At 43.7% G+C, this 26527-nt stretch overlaps 1 pseudogene; it reads left to right on the plus strand.

Moving 5' to 3' along the window:
* Positions 1-2006, plus strand: part of LOC132392168 (myosin-9-like) — a 43924-nt pseudogene extending 41918 nt beyond the window's left edge.
* Positions 2007-26527: the final 24521 nt, after the last annotated feature.

Below are 26527 nucleotides of genomic sequence, written 5' to 3' on the forward strand. Positions count from 1 at the left end.
TCACTTATCTGGAATCTAATGTCACTAATAGTGGCTCATTATCTGCCTCAAAATGTTACAGCAAACAAATTTGAAATGGAGATAGGACATTTGGTTCCTTAAGTCTGTTCTGTCATTTGATAAAATTGTTCATAATCCAGTTTTAACTTCAACTCTGCATTCCTACCTAAATGCTGTAACATTTTGCTGTTTGCTCACTCACTGAGAATATGTCTAAAGATTCAAAGTACATTTATTATCAAAGAATGCATAAATCATACATCCTTGTGATTTGTCTGCTTACAGGCAGCCACAAAGCGAGAAACCTGAAAAAAATAAAAACCTAAAAATTTAAAATATTATGAATAACTCCCAATATACAGAAAAGAGGAAAAAAATCAGCAAAAACTAGAAACAAGCAACAACAGCATTCTGAACTAAAAAGAGTCCTTAGATCCAAATCTCCAGAGAAGCTTGGAGCCACCTCTGCTTTAAAACGTATGCAAAGACTCGACTGCTCTGCAAAAAGCGTTATGAAGATCCAGGACAATGAACAGAAAAGGCTGCCTTACCTTTGGTTGAAATTCTAAAAGGGGGAATGATGTAACTGTGGCTGAGTAGGGAAGTCAATGACAGCAGAAAAGCAAGACAGAGGCCATACAATGTAGCAAAAATGAGTGGGAAGCTAGAGCATTGAAAAGAAACAACAGAAAACAACAAAAGCAATGAGGAGAGAAAAGATGAAATATCAAAGTAAGTCAGGTAATATAAGAGAGGATACCAAATTGCTTTTCAGATATATAAAGAGGAAAAGAGTGGGCATTGTACTCCTGGAAAATGACAGTGGAGAGGTAGTAATGGGAGACAAAAAAAAAATGGCCAATAAACTGAAGTATTTTGCTTTAGTCTTCACTGTGGAAGACACCAGTAACATGCCAGAAATTCAAGGGTGGCAGAAGAGAGTGCAGTCATTATTACCAAAGAGAAGGTGCTTTGGTAGCTGAAAGATCTGAAGGTTGACATCTTCTGGACCAGATGGACTACACTTCAGGGTACTAAAAGAAGTAGATGAAGAGACTACGGTGGCATTAGTCATGATCTTTCAAGAATCACGAGATCCTGGAATGGTTCCAGAGGACTGGAAAATTGCAGATGTCACTTGACTCTTTAAGAAGGGAGGGAATCAGAAGAAAAGAAATTATAGGCCCGTTAGCCTCACTTTTGTGACTGGTACTAAGGACAAGCTTTCAAGGTACTTGGAGCCACATAATAAAACAGGCCGAAGACAGCATGGTTTCCTTGACTGACAAATCTTTTGGAATTCTTTGAGAAAATTACAGGCAAGATAGACAAAGGAGAGTCAGTAGATGTTGTTTACTTGGATTTTCAGAAGGCCTTTGACAAATGTAGCACATGAGGCTGCAAACAAGAGCAGGAAAAATACTAGCATGGACACAAGTTTGGCTGACTGGCAGAAAGCAAAGAGTGCAATAAACAGGACCTTTTCTGGTTGGCTACCAATGACTAGTGGTGCCCCAAGTGGACTCCCTATATGTGTGGAGTCCACTTCTCTTCACATGATATGTTAATAAGCTTGGAAAGTTCAGGACCAGAGGGCACAATCTCTGAATAGGATACCCCTTTAGAACAGAGACAAGGAGGAATTTCTTTACTCAGGGACTGATGAATCTGTGGAATTCATTGCCATTGTTAGCTGTGGAGGCCAAGTCTTTAGGTTGAGGAGTTTAGGAGGAGACAATGGCACCTATTGGCGACTCCTTTGCTTGCATCTTTGGAAATACTCTATTTCCATCTTTAATATCTCTATTTTTCCCTTTTAGGGTTCTTTCGAAGATCCTGACCTGACTTTGGTTATTTGCGGGAATGGGATCCGCTCTTGGGGTCTCACAAATGGCCGCTATTCGGTATACCAAGGACGTGGCCTAGAAGACTCGTGCGCCTTCAGAATTCCGGGATTTGGTGGCTCTGGAGGCAGGTGGACTCGTGGTTGGTGCCTCCGCAGTTAATCAGTGTGTCGTGGAAGACGGAAGATCGAAAGGAGCAAGCTGTGTGTCCAGAGACCCGAGTTCTTTAGGCACAGAGCTCGGAAAAAGTGATGCAAGAGACTTTTAACATCATAAATCAGTGGGTTGATTTTTATGTCTTCCCTCTCACTGTGCAATGGGGACACCTCTTTTTCCCTTATTATGGAGAGAGAGGGCCTGTGGTATGTCATATTAACGGGTGAACGAGCATTCTTTGGGGTACTGCAAGTCTGTGTCTTTGCTGTTGCTTTGATCCACGCTTGAGTGCTCGGTGGTGAGTGCCGACGCTTTTCTTTTGCCGGTGGGGGAGGGGGATTGCTGCTTTCCTGCTCTTACACTTGGGGGGGAGCGCTGGAGGGGCTTTGGAGTTCTATTTAACTGTCATTCATTCTTTGGGGCACTCCTCTGTATTTGTGGATGGTTGCGAAGAAAAAGAATTTCAGAATGTATATTGTATACATTTCTCTGACATTAAATGTTCCTCTGAATCCTTTGACAGGTTCTTGATTAATAAGGATGTAAGGTTACAGTGAGAAGGCAAGAGAATGATGTTGAGAGTTAAAATAAAACAGCCATGATCGAATGTCATAGCAGACTGAATGGGCTGAATGGCCTAATTTTACTCCTATGCCTTTTGGCTTAAGTGGCTAGTCCCTCATTATTAGACAATGACTCATTGCTTTACATTCTCGGAAAAGAGAAAAAAAACACTCTCTTTGTATCCACTGCAAAACACCTGGGGATACAAGTTTAGCTTATTTAACCAGTTCTTGGAAGACAGTCAGCTTATCTCAGGTATTAGTCTAGTAAACTTTCTCTGAAGTACTATAGATGCATTAACATTTTTCCTAAAAAATGAGACAAATATTGTTCAGAATATTACCAATGTGGCCTCACCGGTGAACTGATGTAACTGAAGCAAACCTCCTTACTTTCATATTCTTTATTGCAAGGGGGATTGAACAACATTCTAACTTTTCTACTTACTGCTGTCCCTGCAGACCAGACTTTTGCAAATTATGCTCCAAGATCCTTCTGCACCTCTCATTCTTTATTTTATTTTTCCTGCCAGGTTGGGTAATTTTCACATCTTTTAGCATTATACTGCATTTGCCAGATCTTTGGCAGTGCACTTAACTTACCTACACAAGAAAGCGAATAAACAAGAGCAGACAATTAACTCCTGGAACCGACTCCACCTTTTAATAACATTATGACTGATCCAGTTTGGCCTCAGCAACACTTTTCCACTCTCTTCCCACAACTCTCGACTTCCTGTAGTTCAAATGTCTGTCAGTTACTGGCTTGAAGTTATTTAATGACTCTGCCATTGAAGTTCTCTGGGATACAGAATTCCAAAGAGTAATGACTGAGAAAAATAACTTTTCCTCATCTGTGTCATAAATGGGCAACTTTTCATTCTGAAACAGAATCTCTTATTTCTTGATGCTCCTGAGAGAGAAAACACCCTGTGAGCACCCATCCTGTTAAATGCCCTCTGAATTATGACCATATCTCATTCTAGTAAATTCCATTGAATATAGGTCCTAGCTGCTCATCATCTCCTCATAAATGCACACCTTCATACTAGGAGCTTCATAATGAGCTGTACTGCATTGGCACAAGGGTATCTTATTTTCAATGTGGACATCAACACTGTATCCAGCTGAGATCTCGACAATGCCCTATAAAGTTCCAGGCTTTTATACTCCTTCCAATAAAGGCCAATATCCTCCCTAATTACTTGCTCCATCTGCACACCAGTGCATTGTGGTTCACCAAGGTCCCAGGTTCTGCAATATTTTATTGTTTCACATCATTTAAACAATAATTTGCTTTTTCATTCACCCTTCCGAAGTGGATAAACACACATTTTCCACATTACACATCCAGCAATTTCTTGCCCTCTCATTTAACCTATTGCTTCCCTTTTGCAATCTCTTTATTTCCTCCTCCCAAGTTGCTAACCCAGCTATATCTTTATCATTGGCAAGCGTATAATAATATAATTGGTTCTTCCATGAATTTTGCTGGTATGGACTGTAAAAGTTGAGGCCTCAGCACTGAATCTTGTGGTAGCTAATCAGAAAATAAATCATTTATCCTAATTCTGTTTTCTGTTAGCTTGCCAATCAGCAATCTATAAATATTACCATGTTTTTACCTTGTGCCATAAACTTTTTAGTGGTTCTTTATTGCATGCTATGAGTAAATCGAAAAACACTGCATCAACACTATTTCCCCAAAATCTAACCTTTTGTTACATTTTCAAAAATCTGCAGCAATTTGGTCAAACCTTACAAAGAAACACACTGATTCTGTTAACATGTTTAAATATTCTGTGATTATCTCCTAATAATGCATTCCAATATTTTTCCCAACATCAAATGTTAGGCTGTGTGGATCTATTTCCTTTTCTCTTTAACAGTGGGATTGTGTTACAATGAGCTGAAACAGCCAATGCCTATTGGTCAGCTGACAACCAATCCCAGGCTGACTTCCACTGATTGGTCAACATCTCAAATGTTCTGAGGTAAACTGTTTTAATAGTCGTTATTTGGGATGTACAGTTGTGGCTTCTGTAGCTGTGTGGTTTACTAAATAAAGGGTTATTCCATGTCTATATTTGTTCTTTCTCTTGGTTTCTGGTCTCATCAGTAGTAATAGATGTCAGATGTGAGAATCTTCCAGTCTGCGCCAGGTGCACCAAGATACAGCTCCCGAGAGACCATGTTAGGGATCTGGAGCTGCAGCTTGATGACCTACAGCTTATCAGGGAAAGTGAGCAGGAGATAGATAAGAGCTTTAGGGAGTCAGTCACCCCAAGGCTGCAGGAGTTAGACAAGTGGGTGACTGTCAAGGAAGGGAAGGAAAAAGCTCCGATAGCAGGGAGCACCCCTGTGGCCATCCCCCTCAGGAATCGTTATCTCGTTTTTGTTGCAGTTAAGGGGCAGGACCCGACAGAGGACGACCATGGTGATCGGGTTTCTGGCAGAGCCTGGTTCCAAGGTGCAGAAGGGAGAGAAGAAAATGAGAAATTTGGTAGTCATAGGGGATTCCATAGTGAGAGGAACAGACAGGAAGTTCTGTCAGCCTGATAGAGATACCCGCATCCTCCCAGGTGCCAGGGTACGGGATGTCTCGGATTGGGTGCTGAAGGGAGAGGGTGAACAGCCAGAAGTCTTGATACAAGTTGGTACCAATGACATAGGTAGAAAAAGGGGGGAGGTCCTGAAGAGAGAATTCAGGGGGTTGGGTAGGAAGCTGAAAAGCAGAACATCCAGGGTATCTCATAATTACATAATCTCATAATTACAGCCTGTGCCACGTGCTAGTGAGTGCAAGAATAACATGATCAGGCATATTAATGTTGGACTGAGAGACTGGTGTAGGGAGCAGGGCTTCAGATTCCTGGGTCATTGGGACCTCTTCTGGTGGAGGTACAACCTGTACAAAAAGGATGGTTTACACCTGAACCCAAAGGGGTCCAATATCCTAGCAGCAGGCAGGTTTATTAGAGCTGTTAGGGAGGGTTTAAACTAATTTGGCGGGGGGATGGGGACCGGAGTGATAGGGCTGAGGAACGGGAAAACAGAAATATATCAAAGATAGCGTGCAACAGAGATGATAGAAAGGACAGGCAGGAGATGAGGCATAATCACAGCCAGTGGGATGATTTACAGGGCAATAGAGGCCTGGTGCAGTTAAAACAGAAAGCAACAAATACTGGACTGGAAGTGTTATATTTGAATGCACGCAGCGTAAGAAATAAAATGGACGATCTTGAAATTCAGCTACAGACTGGCAAGTATGATATTGTGACCATCTCTGAAACTGGGCTAAAGGATGGCTGCCATTGGGAGCTGAGTGTCCAAGGATATACGGTGTATCAAACATGGGTTAGTAGGCAGAGGGGATGGTGTGGCCCTGTGTGTAAGAAATAATATTAAAGCATTAGAAAGGGATGACATAGGATCGGAAGGTGTAGTCTCTGAGGGTTGAGTTAAGAAAAGGCAAGGGTAAAAGGACGCTAATGGCAATTGCATACAGGCCTCCAAACAGCAGCCGGGATATAGATTACAAACTACAGCAGGAGATAGAAATGGTGTGTCAGAAGGGCAATGTCATGATAATCATTGGGGATTTTCACATGAAAGTGGATTGGGAAAACCAGGTCAGTAGCGGACCTCAAGAGACAGAATTTGTCTAAGAGATGGCTTTTTAGAACAGCTTGTTGTTAAGCCCACTAGGGGATCGGCTGTACTGGATTGGGTGTTGTGCAATGATCCGGGGGTGATAAGAGAGTTTAAGGTTAAGGAACCCTTAGGGAACAGTGATCACAATATGATCGCGTTCACTTTGAAATTTGATAAGGAGAAACTAAATTCCAATGCATCGGTATTTCACTGGAATACAGGAAATTACAATGACATGAGAGGGAAACTGGCCAAGGTTGACTGGAAAGGGACACCAGCAGGAAGGACAGCAGAGCAGCAATGGCTGGAGTTTCTGCAGAAAATGAGGGAAGTGCAAGATAGATATATTCCAAATAAGAAGAAATTTTTGAATGGAAGAGTGATACTATTGTGGCTGACAAGTGAAGTCACTGCCAAAGTAAAAGCAAAAGAGAGGGCATACAAGGAAGCTAAAGTTAATGGGAAGATAAAGGATAGGGAAGCTTTTAAAAACTTGCAGAAGGAAACTAAGAAGGTCATTAGGAAAAAAATGAATTGTGAAAGGGAGCTGGCGACTAATATCAAAAAAGATACTAAAAGATTTTTATGTAAATAAAGGATAAAAGAGAGTTAAGGGTAGATATAGGACCAATAGAAAATTATGCTGGAGATATTGTAATGAGAGACAAGGAGATGGCAGAGGAACTGAATGCGTATTTTGCATCAGTCTTCACAGTGGAAGACATCAGCAATATACCAGACATTCAAGAGTGCCAGTGAAGTGAAGATTGTGCAGTGAAAATTACAACTGAGAAGGTGCTCAGGAAGCCTAATGGTCTGATGGATAAATCTCCTGGACCTGATGGAATACACCCTCAGGTACTGAAAGAAGTAACTGGAGAGATTGCAGAGGCATTAACAATAATCTTTCAAGAATTGATAGATTCTGGCATTGTACTGGATGACTGGAAAATTGCAAATGTTACTCCACAATTTAAGAAGGGTGGGAGGCAGCAGAAAGGAAACTATAGACCTGTTTGCCTGACATCAGTGGTTGGGAAGTTGTTGGAATCGATTGTTAGGGCTGAGATTACAGAGTATCTGGAGGCACATGACAAGATAGGCCAATGCCAGCATGGTTTCCTGAAAGGAAAATCCTGCCCGACTAACCTACTGTTAGGGCTGAGATTACAGAGTATCTGGAGGCACATGACAAGATAGGCCAAAGCCAGCATGGTTTCCTGAAAGGAAAATCCTGCCCGACTAACCTACTGCAATTCTTTGAGGAAATTACAAGCATTGTAGACAAAGGAGATGCTTTAGATGTGGTGTACTTGGATTTTCAGAAAGCCTTTGACTAGGGGCCACACGTGAGGCTGCTTAGCAAGGTAAGAGCCCATGGAATTACAGGGGAGTTACTAGCATGGGTGGAGCATTGGCTGATCAGCAGAAAGCAGAGAGTGGGAATAAAGGGATCGTATTCTGGCTGGCTGCTGGTTACCAATGGAGTTCCACAGGGGTCAGTGTTGGGACTGTTGCTTTTTATGATGTATGTCAATGATTTGGACTATGGGATTAATGGATTTATGGCTAAATTTTCCAATGATACAATAGGAGCAGGTACGATTGAGGAAACAGAAAATCTGTAGAGAGAATTAGATAGTTTAGGGGAATGGGCAAAGAAGTGGCAAATGAAATATAATGTTGGAAAGTGTATGGTCATGCACTTTGGTGGAAGAAATAAGCAAGCAGACTATTATTTTGATGGGGAGAGAATTAAAAATGCAGAGATGCAAAGGGACTTGGGAGTTCTTGTGCAAGTTACCATAAAGGTTAACCTTCAGGTTGAGTCGGTGGTGAAGAAGGCGAATGCAATGTTGGCATTCATTTCTAGAGGTATAGAATATGACAGCAGGGATGTGATGTTGAGGCTCTATAAGGCACTCATGAGACCACACTTGGGAGTATTGTGTGCAATTTTGGGACCTGAGTTCATCCAGCTTGTTTGTACCTCTTGATTTGACCACAGCATCTGCAGTGTACTTTGTGTTTGACAAAGCCATGCTGACTATTGCTAATCATATTATGCTTCTCCTGCCTCTCAGGATCTTCTCCATCAAATTATCAACCACTGAAGTAAGTTCATAACCACTCCTGCAATCTTCTTCCCTTTTATTTTATCCTCCCTTTTCCAAACTGTTGAATTCACCCAACCATCTCCTATTTAGTTTAAAGCCCTATCCACAGCCCTAGTTATGCAATTTGCCAGCACCCTGATCCCAGCATGGTTCAGATGGAGTTTGGTTCCTCCTCATCCAATACTGGTACCAATGTCCCACAAATTCAAATCCACTTCTCCCAGACCAATCTTTGAACCATACATCTAGTTCTCTTACACAATTAACTCTGTGCCAATTTGCATGTGGCTCAGTTAACACTCCAGAGATTATTACCTTTTAGGTATGCATTTTAATTTAGCCCCTGGCTACTCAAATTCCCATAGCAGAACCTCCTTCCTTGTTCTTCCTACGTCCAAGTTCCTCTGCAAGTCAGATAAGACGTCCTGAACCTGGGCACCAGGCAGAGAACACATCCTTCAAGACTCTTGATCCTTGTAACAGAGAATTGTGGTCATTCCCATCTCTATACTACCTCTAATCACAACTACATTTCTCTTCTCTTCCCCCTCCTGAATAGCTCCCTGAACTACAATGCCATGGTTCAGTTGCTCATCTTTCCTACAGCCCCCACTTTCATGCTCAGAGGGAGCAACTATCTCAGATTGGCTGGCCAACCTCAAGGACCGAGGCTCCTCCTGCACCGTCTCTTGGATCCCTCTACCTGCCTCATTCACTGTCACACCCTCTTGCCTGTAGCCTCAGACCAAATTTGAAGTAGTTATTCTAACAGTGGTGACTGTCTTTTGAAACACGCTGTCCAGTAACTCTTCTGCTCCCTGATGCATTGCAGTGTTTGAAGTTCAAATTTCAGGTCATCAGCTTTGAGCCCGAGTTCTTCAAGCAATCAACTCTTACTCCATTGGTGGTCACCAGGAACCACTACGGGGGCCACCAGCTCCCACATCTTGCAGCTACAATGCATCACATGATCATGCAATACTACTTTTTAAAATTTATTGTGATATGATATCTTTATTCTATATATACTATGAACTAATACAATATATAATGAAAAATATATAATGTTTGCAAATGACATTGTTATCATGGACATACCTCAAATAATGATGAGTTAGAGTACAGGGAGGAAATAGAGAAATTAGTGGCATGGCATCATGGAAACAACATTTTCCTCAACGTTGGCAAAGCAAAAGAGCTGTTCATTGACTTCAGGAAGGGGGGCTGTGCACACTCTCCTGTTTATATTTGCTGAGGTCAGGCGGGTTGAGACCTTTAAGTTTCTAGGAGTGAACATCCAGTCCTGGTCCAACCATGTTGACACCATGGCCAGTGCCTTTGCTTCCTCAGGAGGCTAATGAAATTAGGCATGTCCTATTTGAGCCTCACCAGTTTTTATCAATGCAACACATGAAAGCATCCTCTTCAGATAGATCCTCTTGATATGACCGCAACAAACTGCAGTTTTGGACACAAAACAATGCAGTACCTAATGACCTTGTACCTCGTTATCTGCCTACACTACACTTCCTCTAACTGCAACACCATATTCTGCATTCTGTTATTGTTTTACCTTGCACCTCAATGCTCCATTGTAAAGATGATCTGTCTGTACCTCAGTAAGTATGACAATAATAAACCAATTTATTTAATCTGTCATCCAAAGGTGTACCATTTACTTTCACTTCCTGCTTCCTTTTAATATAGATGTAGTCATGTTGAAGCTCTCACTATCTGTTTATCTTATTTATGAGTTTACTCTCATCACTTATAGTCATCTATTTCAGCTTTCTAAACATTACGCAGTATCTATGCTTTTTATTTCATATTAATAACCCCCTTAATTTATTCAGTTAGCCACAGGTAATACATTTGTCTCATAAAGATTTTCTTTCTCACTGGAATACAGCTTTACTGAGATTTGTAAAATAAACCCTTGCCCATTAACCTATTTACCAGTCCACTTTAGCCAATTCTGACCTCATACTTTGTTAATGACCTATATTTAAGTTTAGGATAAACACAAGAAATTCGGCAGATGCTGGAAATCCAGAGCAACACAAGAAAATTCTGGAGGTACTCAGCATCTCCGGAAAGGAATAAATAGTTGATGTTTTGGGCCGACCCTTCATCAGGATTGGAAATGAAGGAGGAAGAAGCCAGAATAAGAAGGTTGGGGAAGGAGAGAAGGACAAGATCGAAGGTAATAGGTGAAGCCAGGTGGGGGGGATGAAGTAAAAAACTGGGAGAAGTGGAAAAGGCAAAGGGCTGGAGAAGTAACCTGTGAGGAGAGTGGATCATGGGAGAAAGGGAGGGAGGAGGGGCACCGGGCAGAAGTGATAGGCAGATGAGGAGAAGAGGTAAGAGGTCAGAATGGGGAAATGAAAAGAGAAGTGAAGGAGAAAAATTACTGGATGTTGGAGAAATCGATGGTCATGTCATCAGGTTGGAGGCTACCTTGACGGAATATGACGTGTTGTTCCTCCAACCTGATATTGGCCTCACTGTGTCATGAGCCGACATGTTGGACTGAGAATGGGGATAGGAACTGAAATGGTTGGTCACTGGGAAATTCTGCAAGTGGAACTGAGGTGCCCCCAATTTATGCTGGGTCTCTCCACTATAAGGGAAGCCACACTGGGAGCACTGGACACAGTAGCACTGGATCCTCAACTTCCACCATCTTCAGTGGGACCCTGCCATCAAACACATCTTTACCTTACTGCCACCATTCTCCACCTTCTGCAGGGATCTTCCTCTGTGATACCTCTGTCCTTTCATCCTTTCCCACTCATCTCCCTCCTCACTTTAATCCTTGCAAGTGGAAGAAGTGCTGCACCTGTCCGGTCATCTCCTCCCAAACCTCTGTTCTGGGCCCCAAACCATCCTTGCAGCTGAGACAACACTTCACATATGAATCTCTTGGGGTTGTCTATTGTTTCAGGTGCTCCTGGTGCAGCCTCCTCTACAATGCTGAGGCCTGACATAGGTTGAGGGATCTGCTTTGTTGAACACCTCAGCTCCACCCACAAAAAACAGAATTTCTTGGTGGCCAAACGTTTGAACTCTTATCCCTAATCCTGTTACGAAATGTCAGTCTAAGGCCTCCTCTTGTGCCACGATGAAGCCACTCTCAAGTTGGAAGAGCAACACCTCATATTCCTTCTAGGTTGTTACAAGTCTTATTTCTTGATTAAAGTCAAGTAAAGCTTACTGTATTTAACTATATAGATTTATGTAACGTATATAAACATATAATCTATATAGAAACAAGACGTTTCTCTAAACCAGCACACATAACACACGTGTCACGATAACTTATGAAGGTAACAATAAAATTTACAGATGAATCACACATAAATAACAAATTCAATTGCATAAATTAAATATTGTAATGTATGGAACAGATTAACCAATGACACTTTGAATATGATGCGACAGACAATTCAGAAGCCTAATAGTGTGAGGGAAGAAACTACTTTCCATCCTAACTGTTCTTATTTTTATGCATCAGAGTCTCCTGCCTGATGGTAGAATGTCAAAGAGGATGCTGGATGGATGGGTGGGGTACTTGATAACACTGAGGGCCTTGTGTATACAATACTCCTGATAAATATCCCTGATGGATAGTAGGTAGACCCCTATAATCCTCTTGGCTGTTCTCACAGTCCATTGTAGGGACTTCTGGTCTGATGCTTGACTACTCCTATACCAGATGGAGATGTAACTTGCCAGATGTTCTCAACAGTGCTCCTGTGAAGCACAATTACAATGATGGGGGGTGGGGGGGAATAGCCTTGCTTGCCTCAATCTTCTTAGGAAATGGAGGTGCTGCTGTACTGTGATATTAAGGGACCAGGTGAGGTCATCCGTGAGGTGACCTCCCAGAAACTTGGAGCACGTAACTCTCTCTACGGAGGAGCCATGGATGGTTTGTCTGCATCTTCCTGAAGTCTAGAATGATTTCCTTTGCCTTCTCCACATTCAGGATAGGTTGTTCTTCTCACACCAATCCACTGACTGCTCCACTTCCTCTCTGTACTCCATCTTGTCATCATTCCTGATGTGGCCAACCACTGTCGCACCATCTGGAAACTTGATGACACTTGATTCACATTCTGTTCTACAATTTAGCTACTGTAATGGGATCTATATACAACTTTCACTAGTGCTTCTTATCTTTACTATGATCTCTGCATTGAATTCTGTGGCATACCACTCATTAAGTCTTGCCACCCAGAAAGCATACATACACTCTATTTCCTGTTCACCAGCAATGTTCTATCGATACCAAAATTCATACATGCTACAATATGAACTTCCATTTTTCCACTGCAACCTCAATGCCTTCAATGACTCTTGGAAATCATATATAAAGATGCTCCATTTATCAACAGCACATGTTATTTCTTCAAAGAGCTCCAACAAATTGGTGAAACTTGATTTTTCTTTTAGCAAACCATGACGACTTTATCTCTTATTGCAAAAACATACTATTGGCCTGCTTCAACTTGTGCTCATGTCTGCCTGCTCCAAAATCAGTTAATCTTCTGGCAAGACAACGATTGTCCTTGCAAGACTTCATCCACTGTAGCTTGAAAAATCCTGAAAGGACTCTCTTTGTGATGGGCAGGTACAGCTGACTATTCTTGTCATGATTAAGTTGGATGTAAATGTCCAATTTTCTGAATACGTTTGATCCTGCTAACTCTGTTTATGAGCTGTGAGGCATCAGACTCCTATCAAATAACTTTTGGATGTCCCTACTGATTATCTCTCTATACACTGTATATTCTAAGTTTTAGTTGCTTCCTCAAGAAAGCCAGTTAGGTTTGTTAGAGAAGACTATAGTTTACAAATTCACATTGGCTCTCTTGAATCAGCTCAAATGTCATTGAGTGCTCATTCACTCAGTCCTTCAGCAATCAGAATTAAAGATTCTCAGATGTTAGATCCTGCATAGAATACAAAAAGAAATAGTCAATCAATCAAACTCATTTAACACTTTTTTAAGTAGCTTTAACATTTTGTTGTTATGTTTCTAAATGTTACCACAGGCAGGTTCATTATCATAAGAATTTAAGAAAGAAAAGGAGGCCATGTGTTCCCTAGCTTTGTTTCAGCATTCAATAAAATCACAGTTGATCAAACTTCATCTTCACTTTCTTACCAAACCCTATTAGTTTACCATTCAAACAAGGATCTATTTTGTCTTCGATGTTCTCAGTTGGAGCATTCACACCCCTCGGTGGTAAAGATTTCCAAAAATCAACAGTCCTCTGAATGAAATCATCTACCATTTCTATTCCTGTGACAATATTCTCTTATTCTCCACTCTCCAGCCATAGTAATCTTTGCTAACCCTTTGAGGTCTGCATTAGGATTTATGCATTACATTCCAAACATTGACACCTTGTCCAGCATATTCTGCACCAAATTACTCAGAATATTGTGCTTTAGAAACCTACATAGATCTGAATCCAAAAAAAAGATATCACCTCCTGAAATATTAGATGATAACACATACCAATAAGCATTTTACTATGTCATTAAGTAAACTAATATGCTAGAACCACTCAGAGTCCAGATTCAAGATTGTTCAGTTCAGTTTCTATTCATTATCTACTTGCCTGTAATTAAAAGTACTAATATACAGTATAGTCAGAAAGCTAAGTGGAGAACAATAACTGGTGAATACAGAAGCTTACTGGGCAAGTTTTAATGTCATGATAATTTATTTAAGGTATAACTCCAACCTGCAAATTACTTTCATTGGTAATTTTAGTTCTTAACACCATTAACTAGTTGCAGAATAGTACTTTAATGTTGTTACACAGTAATCCAATAAATCCAGTATATTAACTTAGTTCTTCCAAAAATCATAACTATGTTCCAGAATCAAATTATGGATCATTAAGGGCACAGGAGTGTGGATGTATGTTTGAATTCAGAATCAAATGAAAGTCAAGAGAGATGGAAAAAGGAAAAGAAAGTTTTTTGGAAAGGAAAATGACAAACTATGATGCTGCCTTTGTGAAGGCTGAATCAGAAAACCATTCAGCTGCCAATTAGCTATTTATTTATTATGTAATCTAGGTTGAATCACTGGGTGGTCAAAAAACAACAGAGACAAAATAAAGGGGGAGAGAGAAGGTTTAGCAAGCTCAACATGGCTTTGGTAAATGAAAGAAAGTTAAAGATTTCAAATGAGAGATAAAAGCAGTGGGAAATAATGAGATGTATGAAGGAAGCTGTTATGAGAAGAAAAGGTAGATAAAGCAAGAGATACGTTGACCAGGGTTGCATTTACCACTGCAGTAATGAAAAGTACATCCACACAGGAACAAAACATTCAGCTAATTTTGAGAAACACATACGATTTTTGATGGATTTGGCCTAAGAGGGAGATTTGAATTAGAAGTCTAGAAAAGCAAGAGTGGTATTAGTGAGGTTTGATAACACAACCTAAAACTCAGGTAATCTTTGTGATGGTTGGGAGGAGACTCTGTAACATTGTAATCCAGTTAGTGGAATAAATAACATTAAATGCAGAAAGCATCTCAGAAACCCAAGTGGATTTTGACTGGGTTAGCTTGCATAAGGAACACACAATCTATTGCTGGAAAACAGTTGTTTAACCTAAAACACTTTTCTTTTTGCACCTACACTGTTCTGAAATAATTAATGTTACTTGCACATCACTAACCACATTTCTTATTTCAGCAATCTATGTTATGATATAGGAAAACATGGATTGAATTTGCTTTAAAATGGCTAGCTGTTGAAGTATACATCCAGCTTCTCAGTTAAGTATTTTACAATAAGACACTTATTAGCCACCTCCCAAATACTTTAATAATATTGTTCTTACCACTGATTGTTCCATTCATGTTTCTGCTATCTGACATCACGTTCAATCTCTTCTTACTTAAAGACCTTTGTTAATAAATCTAAATGTAATTTGTTTGTTAATTGTACTCACCATCCCAAGCTAATTTATTTTCAGTGGGCTGGTTTAAAATATGATTACTTAAAGTTATGGAAGGCAGAATAATTTGGAAGAAATGTTGAAAGCCATCAAAAGTATTGGAGAATTCATCTTCTAATGGAGACATTATTATTTTGATGTACAAAACATGGATTTATCACAATCATACATCTCAGTCTGAAAACTGTGCCACATACATCATACATGAAAGCAACCATTTGCTTTCTTGGACACATTAACATTCCCCTTGTGCTTGCTCACTTCTTTCTTTCCATATAAACTAATGGCAATAGTTCATTTCATTGGATACCCTCCTTCCTTATCAAAGTTATCAGCCTCCTTAACATGAAACTGCTGTTTGCTCTATCCCATTATGATCTTAAGGTTCGAGAAGATATTGATGCCTCTCTCGTTCTGCACCCTCAAATCCCTTTGACCATTTTTCAATATAGTTTCCATCTGTCAAAATAATAAAGCATCCCTCGCCAAAGTCATGAATAACCTCATCTGTAACTGTGACCTTGGTATTTTCTCATTTTTTATTTTCCAGGACAAATCACAACCTGGACTGAATATGGCATACTCCTGCAATATATATCTTTTGCTATCTAATTCCAGTTTTGTTACCGGTAGTAGAATGCGTCCACACACATTCAAACCTCACAAAGATTTTCTACCATGCACTTTCATCTCTGGAGCATTCCTAAGTTTTTAACCCCTTTCTGATAAAAAGAATGAGAGGGGATCTTATAGAAATCTATAAAATATGAAAGATAAGAATGAGGCAGGAAAATTACTTCTAGTGATAATTGAGACTAGAATTAGGGGACATAGCCTCAAGAGCTGGGAGAATGGATTTAGAATAGGGATGAGGAGAAATTATTTTTTCCAAAGGGTAAGGAATCTGTGGAATTCTCTGCCCAGGGAAGCAGTCGAGGCTACATATTTAAATATAGTTCAACGCAGTTATACAGATTTTTGCATAGCAGGGGAATAAAGGGTTATGGTAAAAAGGCAGATAGTTGGAGCCAATGTTCCTTTGAATTTGTAATGACCAGTGTGTACAAAAATCTTGTGCTGTGCAATTTTTGCCCAGTGACAACATGTGTGCACTGAATTTTATATATGGAGGTATTCATTTTAACAGCTAGCAAAACACTATCAATAAGAACTTTGATCTCCTCTGGGTTTGATCGTTTTCGCTCTCGTTCATCTGCAATCTCACAAAACATACGTAGCAGGCCTGTAGCAGGTAATGAAGGATTTTCTCACTGGAGCTTTTGCACACCAGCTGTACGTGATCTGCCGCTTGCCACATGATGCTTTAAAAAGTCAAGTTTCCAAATAACATTCCACTTTTTCCCACTTGCAAATTCTCCAGCAACTTTTGCATTGTGACAATACAAGCAGGTTACACCATTTTCTGTATTGTAGTTAAATATTTTTCGTAGCTGCTTATAACTGAGTTCACAGCCAGATCAGCCATCATTTTACTGAATGGTGGAGAAGACTCACTGGCTGTAGTAACATTATCTGTAAGGAAGATGTAAACTTCTACAAGTTTACCTGGTGATGGCATTTATCACAACCTTGCTTGGTAACTTGAAATGGTTCAATTTAATATCAGAAAAGTTATACAATATACAACCTGAAATTCTAACTCCTCACAGACGTTCCCAAAACAAGAAACCCCAAGGAATGGGTGATAGTAACATCGGAACCCCCAAAGACCCCTCCCCTCCCACGCACAGGCAACAGCAGAAGCATCAACCCCTCCCCCCCACGTGCACCAGCAGAGGCACCAACCCCCCCATCATGCAGGCAATAGCAAAAGTCCCCAAAGAGACCTTAATCCAGGGTCCGTCAAAACCTACAGTGCATAACCCAGCACATTGGTATGTCAGATAGGCTCTCTCACCGGTGAGGGAGAGAGAGAGATTGCTTCAGCAACAATGAGAGCAGAGACCAGCAGATTGGCCAACAATGTTCTTCCACATTGCGTCTCCAAGCCCCTCAACTTGAGGACTGACAGGCTTTCACTTGCCATCAAAAAGAGATAGAGAGATGAGAGCTAGAGGGATAGAGAGAGAGGGAGAGAGAGTTAGAGAGAGATAGAGATAGATACAGACAGGTAGAGAGAGACAGAGAGAGAGAGAGATCAGGGGCCTTCTTCAGACTGCAGCACACACCGCCTGCTGTCCTGATGTTTCAGTATCCCACGATGCTTCAGTCAGCAAAATCAGTGATGAACCGGGTCATCTACAGGGCTGGAGATAGCGAAGCACCAGGCTGTCCAGCTGATCTGAAGAAACACCGCTTGCAAAGAACCGTAGTTTGAGCTGTAGCTGTAGGTCATGGATTCCAACAGAACTCTAGACACTTTGAAAAGAAAAGAAAGACATAAGAAAAGAAGAATAAGCTGTCTTGAGGATGAACTGAAAGAAGTCACCTGGGTCTACAAAGACCACTGGTGCCATTTTCACTAGTTCCTCCTCCTCATTTGCTACTTTTGTCACACCATACCGTTGCCAAAGCTTTCCTGAAATCAACATTGGGAAGGCTATGAGGGGACTTTGATTGCATTAGAAAATAGTTAATCTTGCTTTTGCTGGCATGGTATCATGTATTCCCTTGAATATCAGGAGTGCTTTGCACCTGTTGGAACTCTCCGGGGATAATCAACCCGGAGTCTGCAGCTGTTAAAGGAAAAGTATTTTAAGTCTCTGTGGTGAACTATGTGCCTGTCGGGACACGCCCCTGCTGACTGCTCCTGTGGCTCCTCCCACAGGCCCCTGTATAAAGGAGACCTGCGGCCTGAAGATCGGCCTCAGTCTCCAGGACCTTGTATGATAGACACTCACTCCTGGTTCCTTCTTCCAGTCAATAAAAGCCGATATCTCGCCTACGTCTCAGTGTGAGTTATTGATGGTGCATCAATTTTATTGACTGGAAGTTTTAAAACATGGAACCCGTTTTGCGTCCGGACCGGTTGGATTTGGACCCTCAAGACCCTGACGCAGCTCTCGCTTTTGAACACTGGCTTGCATGCTTCCAATCGTACTTGGCGGAGCTTCGTGCGACTGAACCCGCCGTTATGCACAGAATCCTACTCTCGAGGGTCTCCTCCAAAGTTTACCCCTTTATCCGGGACCTGCCGACCTACGAAGGGGCACTGGACGCCCTCAAACGACAGTACCTGCGGCCGGTGAACACCGTCTACGCAAGACATCGCTTAGCTACCCGGCAACAGCGGCCTGGCGAATCGTGCGCTGAGTTTCTCCGAGCACTACAGACACTCGTCCGAGCTTGTGACTGCAAGACGCTCATGGCAGAACAGCATGCGGAGCTGCTGGTGCGAGACGCCTTTGTGACGGGACTGAGGTCAGTGTACATGCGCCAGCGGCTGCTGGAGAACTCGGATCTTACCTTAAGCTCGGCGATAGAGAAGGCCAACGCTCTAGAAGCTGCTTTGCATAACGCCGCCGCTGTCCAGTCGCGCGATTCCCCGCCGGTTTCGTGGACGCCTCAGACCCCGCCACCGCCGGCTCCCAGGAGCGAATTCGCCAACGCCGCCGCCAGTCGCCATTCCACGAGCTCCCCGACCCAGACCACGGCTGTGGCCCGTAAGGAACTCGTGCTTTGTTATTTCTGTGGCCAAAAGAAACATCCTCGACAACGCTGTCCAGCGCGAGAAGCGACCTGCTCCAGCTGCGGAAAGCGGGGCCACTTCGCCAAGGTCTGTAAGTCTCAACCTCGAGCGGAGTGCAGCGCTGCGGGTGAAACGTGGGGGCCGCCATCTTGCATGCCGGGATGTGGGCGGCCATCTTTGTCGACGTCAGCACGCCCCGCCCCCGATCCTCGGATGCTGACCGGGTACCCCGGATGTGAGCGGCCATCTTTGTCGGCGTCAGCATGCCCCGCCCCCGACCCTCCGATGCTGACCGGGTACCCCGACGGCGATCCAACTCTGGCCACTGTGACTCTCGACCAAAGCGCCCCACACCAGCTTGCAAGATCCATGATGGACATCCAGGTGGAGGGGCATTGGACTGGATGCCTGTTTGACACGGGCAGCACTGGGAGTTTTATTCACCCGGACACAGTGCAACGCTGCGGACTTGCAACGCGGCCGGTCAGTTGTAGGTTCCATTTGGCCTCTGGGTCGCAGTCCGCAGACATCCGGGTGGGTTGTGTAGCGACTTTGGTGGTGCAAGGCACAGTATATCGGGACTTTGAACTGCTGGTCATGCCTAATCTGTGTGCACCTGTGCTATTGGGGCTGGACTTCCAGAGCCATCTTGAAAGTGTGACTATGGTATACGACGGGCCCCTCCCACCACTCACTGTCAAGAATCCTCAGTTTTGTGGGACTTCTTCACATACCCCGCTACTGACCACACACACACACGGACACACACATCCCATCCAGAACCAGGCCAACAGCTGCGCTACCGACACTTGCAGCCTCTCCACTCTCAAGATCCCTCCCCCACCGCTGTTCGCCAACCTGACCCCTGACTGTAAACCTGTGGCAACCAAAAGCAGGAGGTACAGCGCGGGGGACCGGGCCTTCATTCAGTCGGAGGTGCAGCGGCTGCTCAGGGAGGGGATCATTGAGCCGAGCACAAGCCCTTGGAGGGCCCAGGTGGTTGTTGTTCGGACTGGGCAGAAAAATAGGATGGTGGTGGACTATAGTCAAACCATCAATAGGTTTACGCAGCTTGACGCATACCCCCTACCCCGCATCGCGGATATGGTCAACCAGATTGCTCAGTATAAGGTGTACTCGACAATAGATCTGAAATCCGCTTATCACCAGCTCCCCATCTGCCCAGAGGACCGCCCCTACACCGCCTTCGAGGCGGGCGGCCGGCTCTATCACTTCCTGCGCGTCCCTTTCGGTGTCACGAATGGTGTCTCTGTCTTCCAGAGGGAAATGGACCGGATGGTGGACCAGTACCAACTGCAGGCCACATTTCCCTATCTGGATAACATCACCATCTGTGGTCATGACAGGCCAGATCACGACGCCAACCTCCAACGGTTTCTCCAAGTGGCCGCAGCTCTGAACCTTACTTATAACAGGGACAAGTGTGTTTTTGGTACCACCCGCCTTGCTATACTTGGGTATGTCGTGGAAAACGGGGTTATTGGGCCTGATCCCGAACGTATGCGCCCCCTGTTAGAGCTCCCTCTTCCCACCACTCTCAAGGCCCTCAGACGGTGCCTGGGGTTTTTTTCCTATTACGCCCAATGGGTCCCCCATTACGCGGACAAGGCTCGCCCCCTGGTCAAGTCTACCTCGTTTCCCCTCTCTGCTGAGGCCTGCGCGGCCTTCAACTGCATTAAAGCGGACATTGCCAAAGCTACGATGCATGCAGTGGACGAGACCGCTCCCTTCCAAGTGGAGTGTGATGCCTCCGATTTCGCTCTGGCTGCTACCCTTAATCAGGAAGGCAGACCAGTAGCATTCTTTTCTCGCACCCTCCAAGGCTCTGAAATTCGGCACTCCGCGGTGGAGAAAGAAGCCCAGGCCATAGTGGAGGCTGTTAGGCACTGGAGGCACTATCTTGCTGGCAAAAGATTCACTGTGCTGACCGACCAGCGCTCGGTTGCGTTCCTGTTCAGCAACCAACAGCGGGGCAAGATCAAAAATGATAAGATTTTGCGGTGGAGGATAGAACTCTCCACCTACACCTATGATATCCTGTACTGGCCTGGCAGACTCAATGAGCCCCCTGATGCCCTATCCCGGGGAACATGTGCTAGCACACAGCTCGACCAGCTGTACGCCCTTCATGCACAACTTTGCCATCCGGGGGTCACCCGATTTTACCATTTTGTGAAAGCTCGGAACCTGCCGTACTCCCTGGAGGACATCAGGACGATGACCAGGGACTGCCAAATTTGTGCCGAGTGCAAACCGCACTTCTACTGTCCTGACACGGCACAACTTGTCAAGGCCACCCGCCCTTTTGAACGCCTGAGTGTTGACTTTAAGGGCCCCCTTCCCTCCACTGACCGCAATGTCTATTTTCTCAGTGTTATTGACGAGTTCTCACGGTTCCCCTTTGCCATCCCCTGCCCCGACACCACTGCCACGTCCGTCATAAAAGCCCTGCGCCAGCTCTTCACTCTGTTCGGGTATCCCTGCTATATCCACAGTGATAGAGGGTCCTCCTTTATGAGTGAGGAGCTGCGCCAGTACTTGCTAGCTAGGGGCATTGCTACCAGTCGGACCACGAGTTATAATCCCCGGGGTAATGGCCAGGTAGAGCGGGAGAATGCCACAGTGTGGACGGCCACACTTTTAGCCCTTAAGTCCAAAGGGTTGCCGGTCTCTCGATGGCAGGAGGTCCTCCCTGAGGCACTGCACTCTATCCGCTCTCTGTTATGTACGTCCACCAATGCCACCCCTCACGAACGCCTATTCTCTTTTCCCAGGAAGTCTGTCACTGGGACCACCCTACCAGTTTGGCTGACGTCCCCGGGGCCAGTGCTGCTCCGGAAACATGTGAGGAGCAATAAATACTCCCCGCTGGTGGAGAGGGTTCACCTTCTCCATGCGAACCCCCAGTATGCTTACGTGGTCTTACCTGATGGGCGGGAGGACACGGTCTCCATCCGCGACCTGGCACCCGCAGGTGCAGCAGACCACTACCCTGAAGGCTCTCCGGTAACTGTGAACCCTGCACCAGAGGTGACACCGTACTCACCAGGCCCTACACAGACTCCTCACAACACTTGTATACCGGGCGTTTCGTACGCATTTATACCAGGCGCCTCGCACATGCATGAGGGATCACCGGCGCCTAGTGGGCAAGAACACGCGCAACCCCCGTCCCCTGTGCAATCGCCAATGTTGCCGGCACCTATGCGGTCACAGCCGGTGCTACGTAGATCGCAGCGACAGATTCGACCGCCTGATCGGCTTGACTTGTAAGAACCTTCGCTACATGAGGACTTTTTCAAACGAAGGGGGGGTGAATGTGGTGAACTATGTGCCTGTCGGGACACGCCCCTGCTGACTGCTCCTGTGGCTCCTCCCACAGGCCCCTGTATAAAGGAGACCTGCGGCCTGAAGATCGGCCTCAGTCTCCAGGACCTTGTATGATAGACACTCACTCCTGGTTCCTTCTTCCAGTCAATAAAAGCCGATATCTCGCCTACGTCTCAGTGTGAGTTATTGATGGTGCATCAGTCTCAAAAAGGTACTGAGAGCTATTCCATATGATTGGAGCTCATTTGAGAAAGTGAAACTGACCATGAAGGGATTGACGCACCTTTTCTCAGACAATTTTCTTGAGAGGGTTATCAGAGAAAATCAATGTCACAAGTCAGGTATAAAGGACGTGGAACGACCGCAGGAAGAAATACTCAAGACCAATGCCAGTGAAAACATCTTCAGCTCCCTTCTGTTTAATACAGCAGCAGCTTCACACACTACTGAATGCAAAACACGTGCAGCATACTTACTATCAGCACCTGTCCAGTAAAACCCAAAATTACATTATGTAGCTTGTCATTTCGAGCTATGCTGCCAAAAGCTCCCAAGATACAGTAATGCTCTGGATGGGTTGGCTATCAATTGACTATATTACACAGATTACCAGTGGCAGCCTAAAAAATTCTTGAAGCAAGTACATCAAAAGTGATTCCTTTCAACAGGCATCAGGGTCCCGGCCATGCACCACGACTAGCTGGACCCACAGTATACGATAGAAATCTCTGGCATAGTCATCGTCAATGTACAATTAGATGCTATTGGTATGCCTCATTTGAACTAGAGTTTCTGTCCTGGGGTCTGCACCTCCTTTCCTCCTCATTGTGGCAGGTTGCCTGGTTCAACTGACCCTTAGTTAATTCTGGGTAGTATGGCCATTTTGTTATCTGGTGTATTCAGAAAATAATATTGTTTATCCTAGTAGCCAAGGGTTAAACCACATTAAGTCTAACCTAGCTGTAACTCAGCTCTTAAGAAGACATTAGTGAAACATCAAGTCCCTTAAATAACATAGGTGGGAGCCTTGGCTTCACGTGCATGTCTAAGAATTTGCATGTGAAGAAATTGCAGACTTTGCACATGAGTTTACAAGATAAACTAGCTTTTGTTGAAACTAACATGATAAATTATTTTGGTGGCATGTGTTCTCAAGGCATGCACAACTTTGGACATTTAAATGCTGGATGTCATGAGCAACACTGAAAACACACTGTACCTATTACTAATATCTTCACTTGATTGAATTCTTTGATGAGGGCAAGGGAGAAAGTGTGATTTAAGTGGACTTCACAAGATCCCTTCTGGATCTTGTTTATTCCAAAAGGTTAGGGCACATGGGATATGGAACAAACTGGCAAACCAGATGCAAGATTGGCTTAACAATGGGAGACACAGGGTGATGGTAGAGGGCTGTTTTGCAATTGGATGTCAGTGACTTAATGGTGTCCCATAAGGATCCATGCTGGGATCCTCCTAGCTTCTAAATAAGCAAGAATAGCTTATTAGGATGAATGTTTAGCAAGTTAATGGATGACAGGAAGATTAGTGGAGTTGTCAGTGAAATAGGCTTGAAATTGGCAGATGGAGCTGAAGGCAGAGAAATGTGAGGTGATGCATTTTGGGGGTGCCAATGTGGCTAGGACATAGCTCATGAATAGTAGTATAGAGTGATCTTTGAGTACAAGTCCATAAATTCTATGGATTTGTATTCCAAGGTGCCTATATATATTCAAGTCATTCTTGAGTATTTAGAATCAGCAAAGATCCCAGCATGGACCCTTGTGGGACACCATAAGTCACTGGCTTTCAGTTGCAAAACAACCATCTACCATCAGCCTCTGTCTCCCATTGCCAAGCCAACCTTGGATCCAGTTTGCCAGGTAGATAATATGGTTAGGAAGGCATTGAATACAGAAGTAGTGGAGTTATGCCTCAACTTTATAAAATTGATCAGTTCTTAGTGTTATGTGTGTAGCACAGATTATAGAAGGGATATGATAATTCAGAAAAGGTGCAGGGGCATTTCATCAGTTCACTTATGAGAAGAGACTGGTGAAGTTAGGTCTGTTTGCCCTAGGGTAGAGGAACTTAAGAGGGAACATGACTAGGGTATATAAAATGATGTATGGATGGGATAGAATGAAAGAAAAAATTCCCAAAACCAGAGATAGGTAAAACTGGAGGACATAGATTTAAGGCAGAAATCAGAGAGTGGCAAGAACCTGGAATGCACTGCCTGAACGAATGGTTGCAATTGAGTTGCCAACAACATTTAAATATCCATCAGAGAAGTCTGTGGACTAAATGATGGGAGGTAGGACTAAAAAGGAAGTGTGCCCATTCATCAGCGTGGATGAGTTGGGCAACAGCCTGTTTCTATGCTGCATGATTGTGCCTCAAGAAGTCTAGATGTCCAATTTCTCTCCAGCTGTCATTGTGTCATTGGCCTTTGCTGCTTCACTGCCAGCATCCTTCAGAGATTTCTCCAGGTTGGGTGAGACTACTCAGAGCCTCGGTATACTACTTCATCCTGAATTAAGTCAGATATCCAGGTATATAGGACCTTGTTGTAGCTATATAGGACCCTGGTCAGGCTCCACTTGGGGTACTGTGCTCAGTTCTGGTCACCTCACTACAGGAAGGATGTGGAAGCCATAGAAAGGGTGCAGAGGAGATTTACAAGGATGCTGCCTGGATTGGGGAGCATGCCTTATGAGTATAGGTTGAGTGAACTCAGCCTTTTCTCCTTGGAATGGCGGAGGATGAGGGGTGACCTGATAGAGGTATATAAGATGATGAGAGGCATTGGTCATGTGGATAGTCAGAGGCTTTTACCCAAGGCTGGAATGACTGACACAAGAGGGCACAGTTTTAAGGTGCTTGGAAGTAGGTACAGAGGAGATGTCAGAGGAAAGTTTTTTACGTAGAGAATGGTGAGTGCGTGGAATGGGCTGCTGGCAACAGTGGTGGAGGCGGATACGATAGGGTCTTTTAAGAGACTCCTAGCTAAGTACATGGAGCTTAGAAAAATAGAGAACTATGGATAACTTCAGGTAATTTCTATTTAAGTACATGTTCGGCACAGCATTGTGGGCTGAAGGGCCTGTATTGTGCTGTGGGTTCTCTATGTTTCTGTGTATTCCATATACATCATATTTATCAATCCGTCAATGGCATTGTTCTTCCTTAGTTTTTCAAGTTTCCCGGCATTCCTGAGTGCTTCATTTATTTGCTTCTATCCTTTTATTCATTCTTCCTCTGTTGCAGCCACCAATGATTATACTGCCTTCAATTATATTGTTTCTTTTCTCTCTGGTACACTCAGGAATTCTTTCTGTCTCTGTCTTTTCATCACCTTTAACTACCTGCATAATATGCAATTGGATTAAAAAAAAACAAATATGAAAGTTTTACGATTAGAAAGAAAAGGGTGCCATGATAGCTTAGCAGTTAGCGTGACTCTATTACAGCTCGGGGCATCAGGTTTCAGAGTTAGTTCCAATGACATCTGTAAAGGGTCTGTGCACCCTTCCCATGGAATGCGTGGGTTTTCTCCGATCCTCAGATCTCCTCCTACAGTCCAAAACCATACGAGTTAGTAGGTAATTGGTCATTGTAAATTGTTCTGTGATTAGGCAAGGGTTAAATTGGAGGTTGCTGGGTGGTGTGGCTCAATGTTCCACGCTGTATCACTAAATAAATAAAATAATAATGTTCAAGCTGCATTAATATTAAAGTAGATAATGCAGAAAGCAATCTGAGTCATCGAAGGCATGGGCAGCATTTTAACTGTGAACATCAGTTTAAAACCCAGCAGGGTGTTTTTTATATGTAATTGTTCAGCTTTCTTACCCTTTGCATTCATGTTGCCATTGTACACTATCAAAATCTGCTTTTGTGAAGGGGCTTTAAATATATGGACACGCTGGAGGCAGGAAGCATGTTCCCACTGATGGGCGAGTCCAGAACTAGAGGCCACAGTTTAAGAATAAGGGGTCGGCCATTTAGAACTGAGATGCGGAAAAACTTTTTCACCCAGAGAGTGGTGGATATGTGGAATGCTCTGCCCCAGAAGGCAGTGGAGGCCAAGTCTCTGGATGCTTTCAAGAGAGAGTTAGATAGAGCTTTTATAGATAGCGGAGTCAAGGGATATGGGGAGAGGGCAGGAACGGGGTACTGATTGTGTATGATCAGCCATG

This window comes from Hypanus sabinus, chromosome 4 (genome assembly GCF_030144855.1).
Source record: "Hypanus sabinus isolate sHypSab1 chromosome 4, sHypSab1.hap1, whole genome shotgun sequence".
Classification (NCBI taxonomy): Eukaryota; Metazoa; Chordata; class Chondrichthyes; order Myliobatiformes; family Dasyatidae; genus Hypanus; species Hypanus sabinus.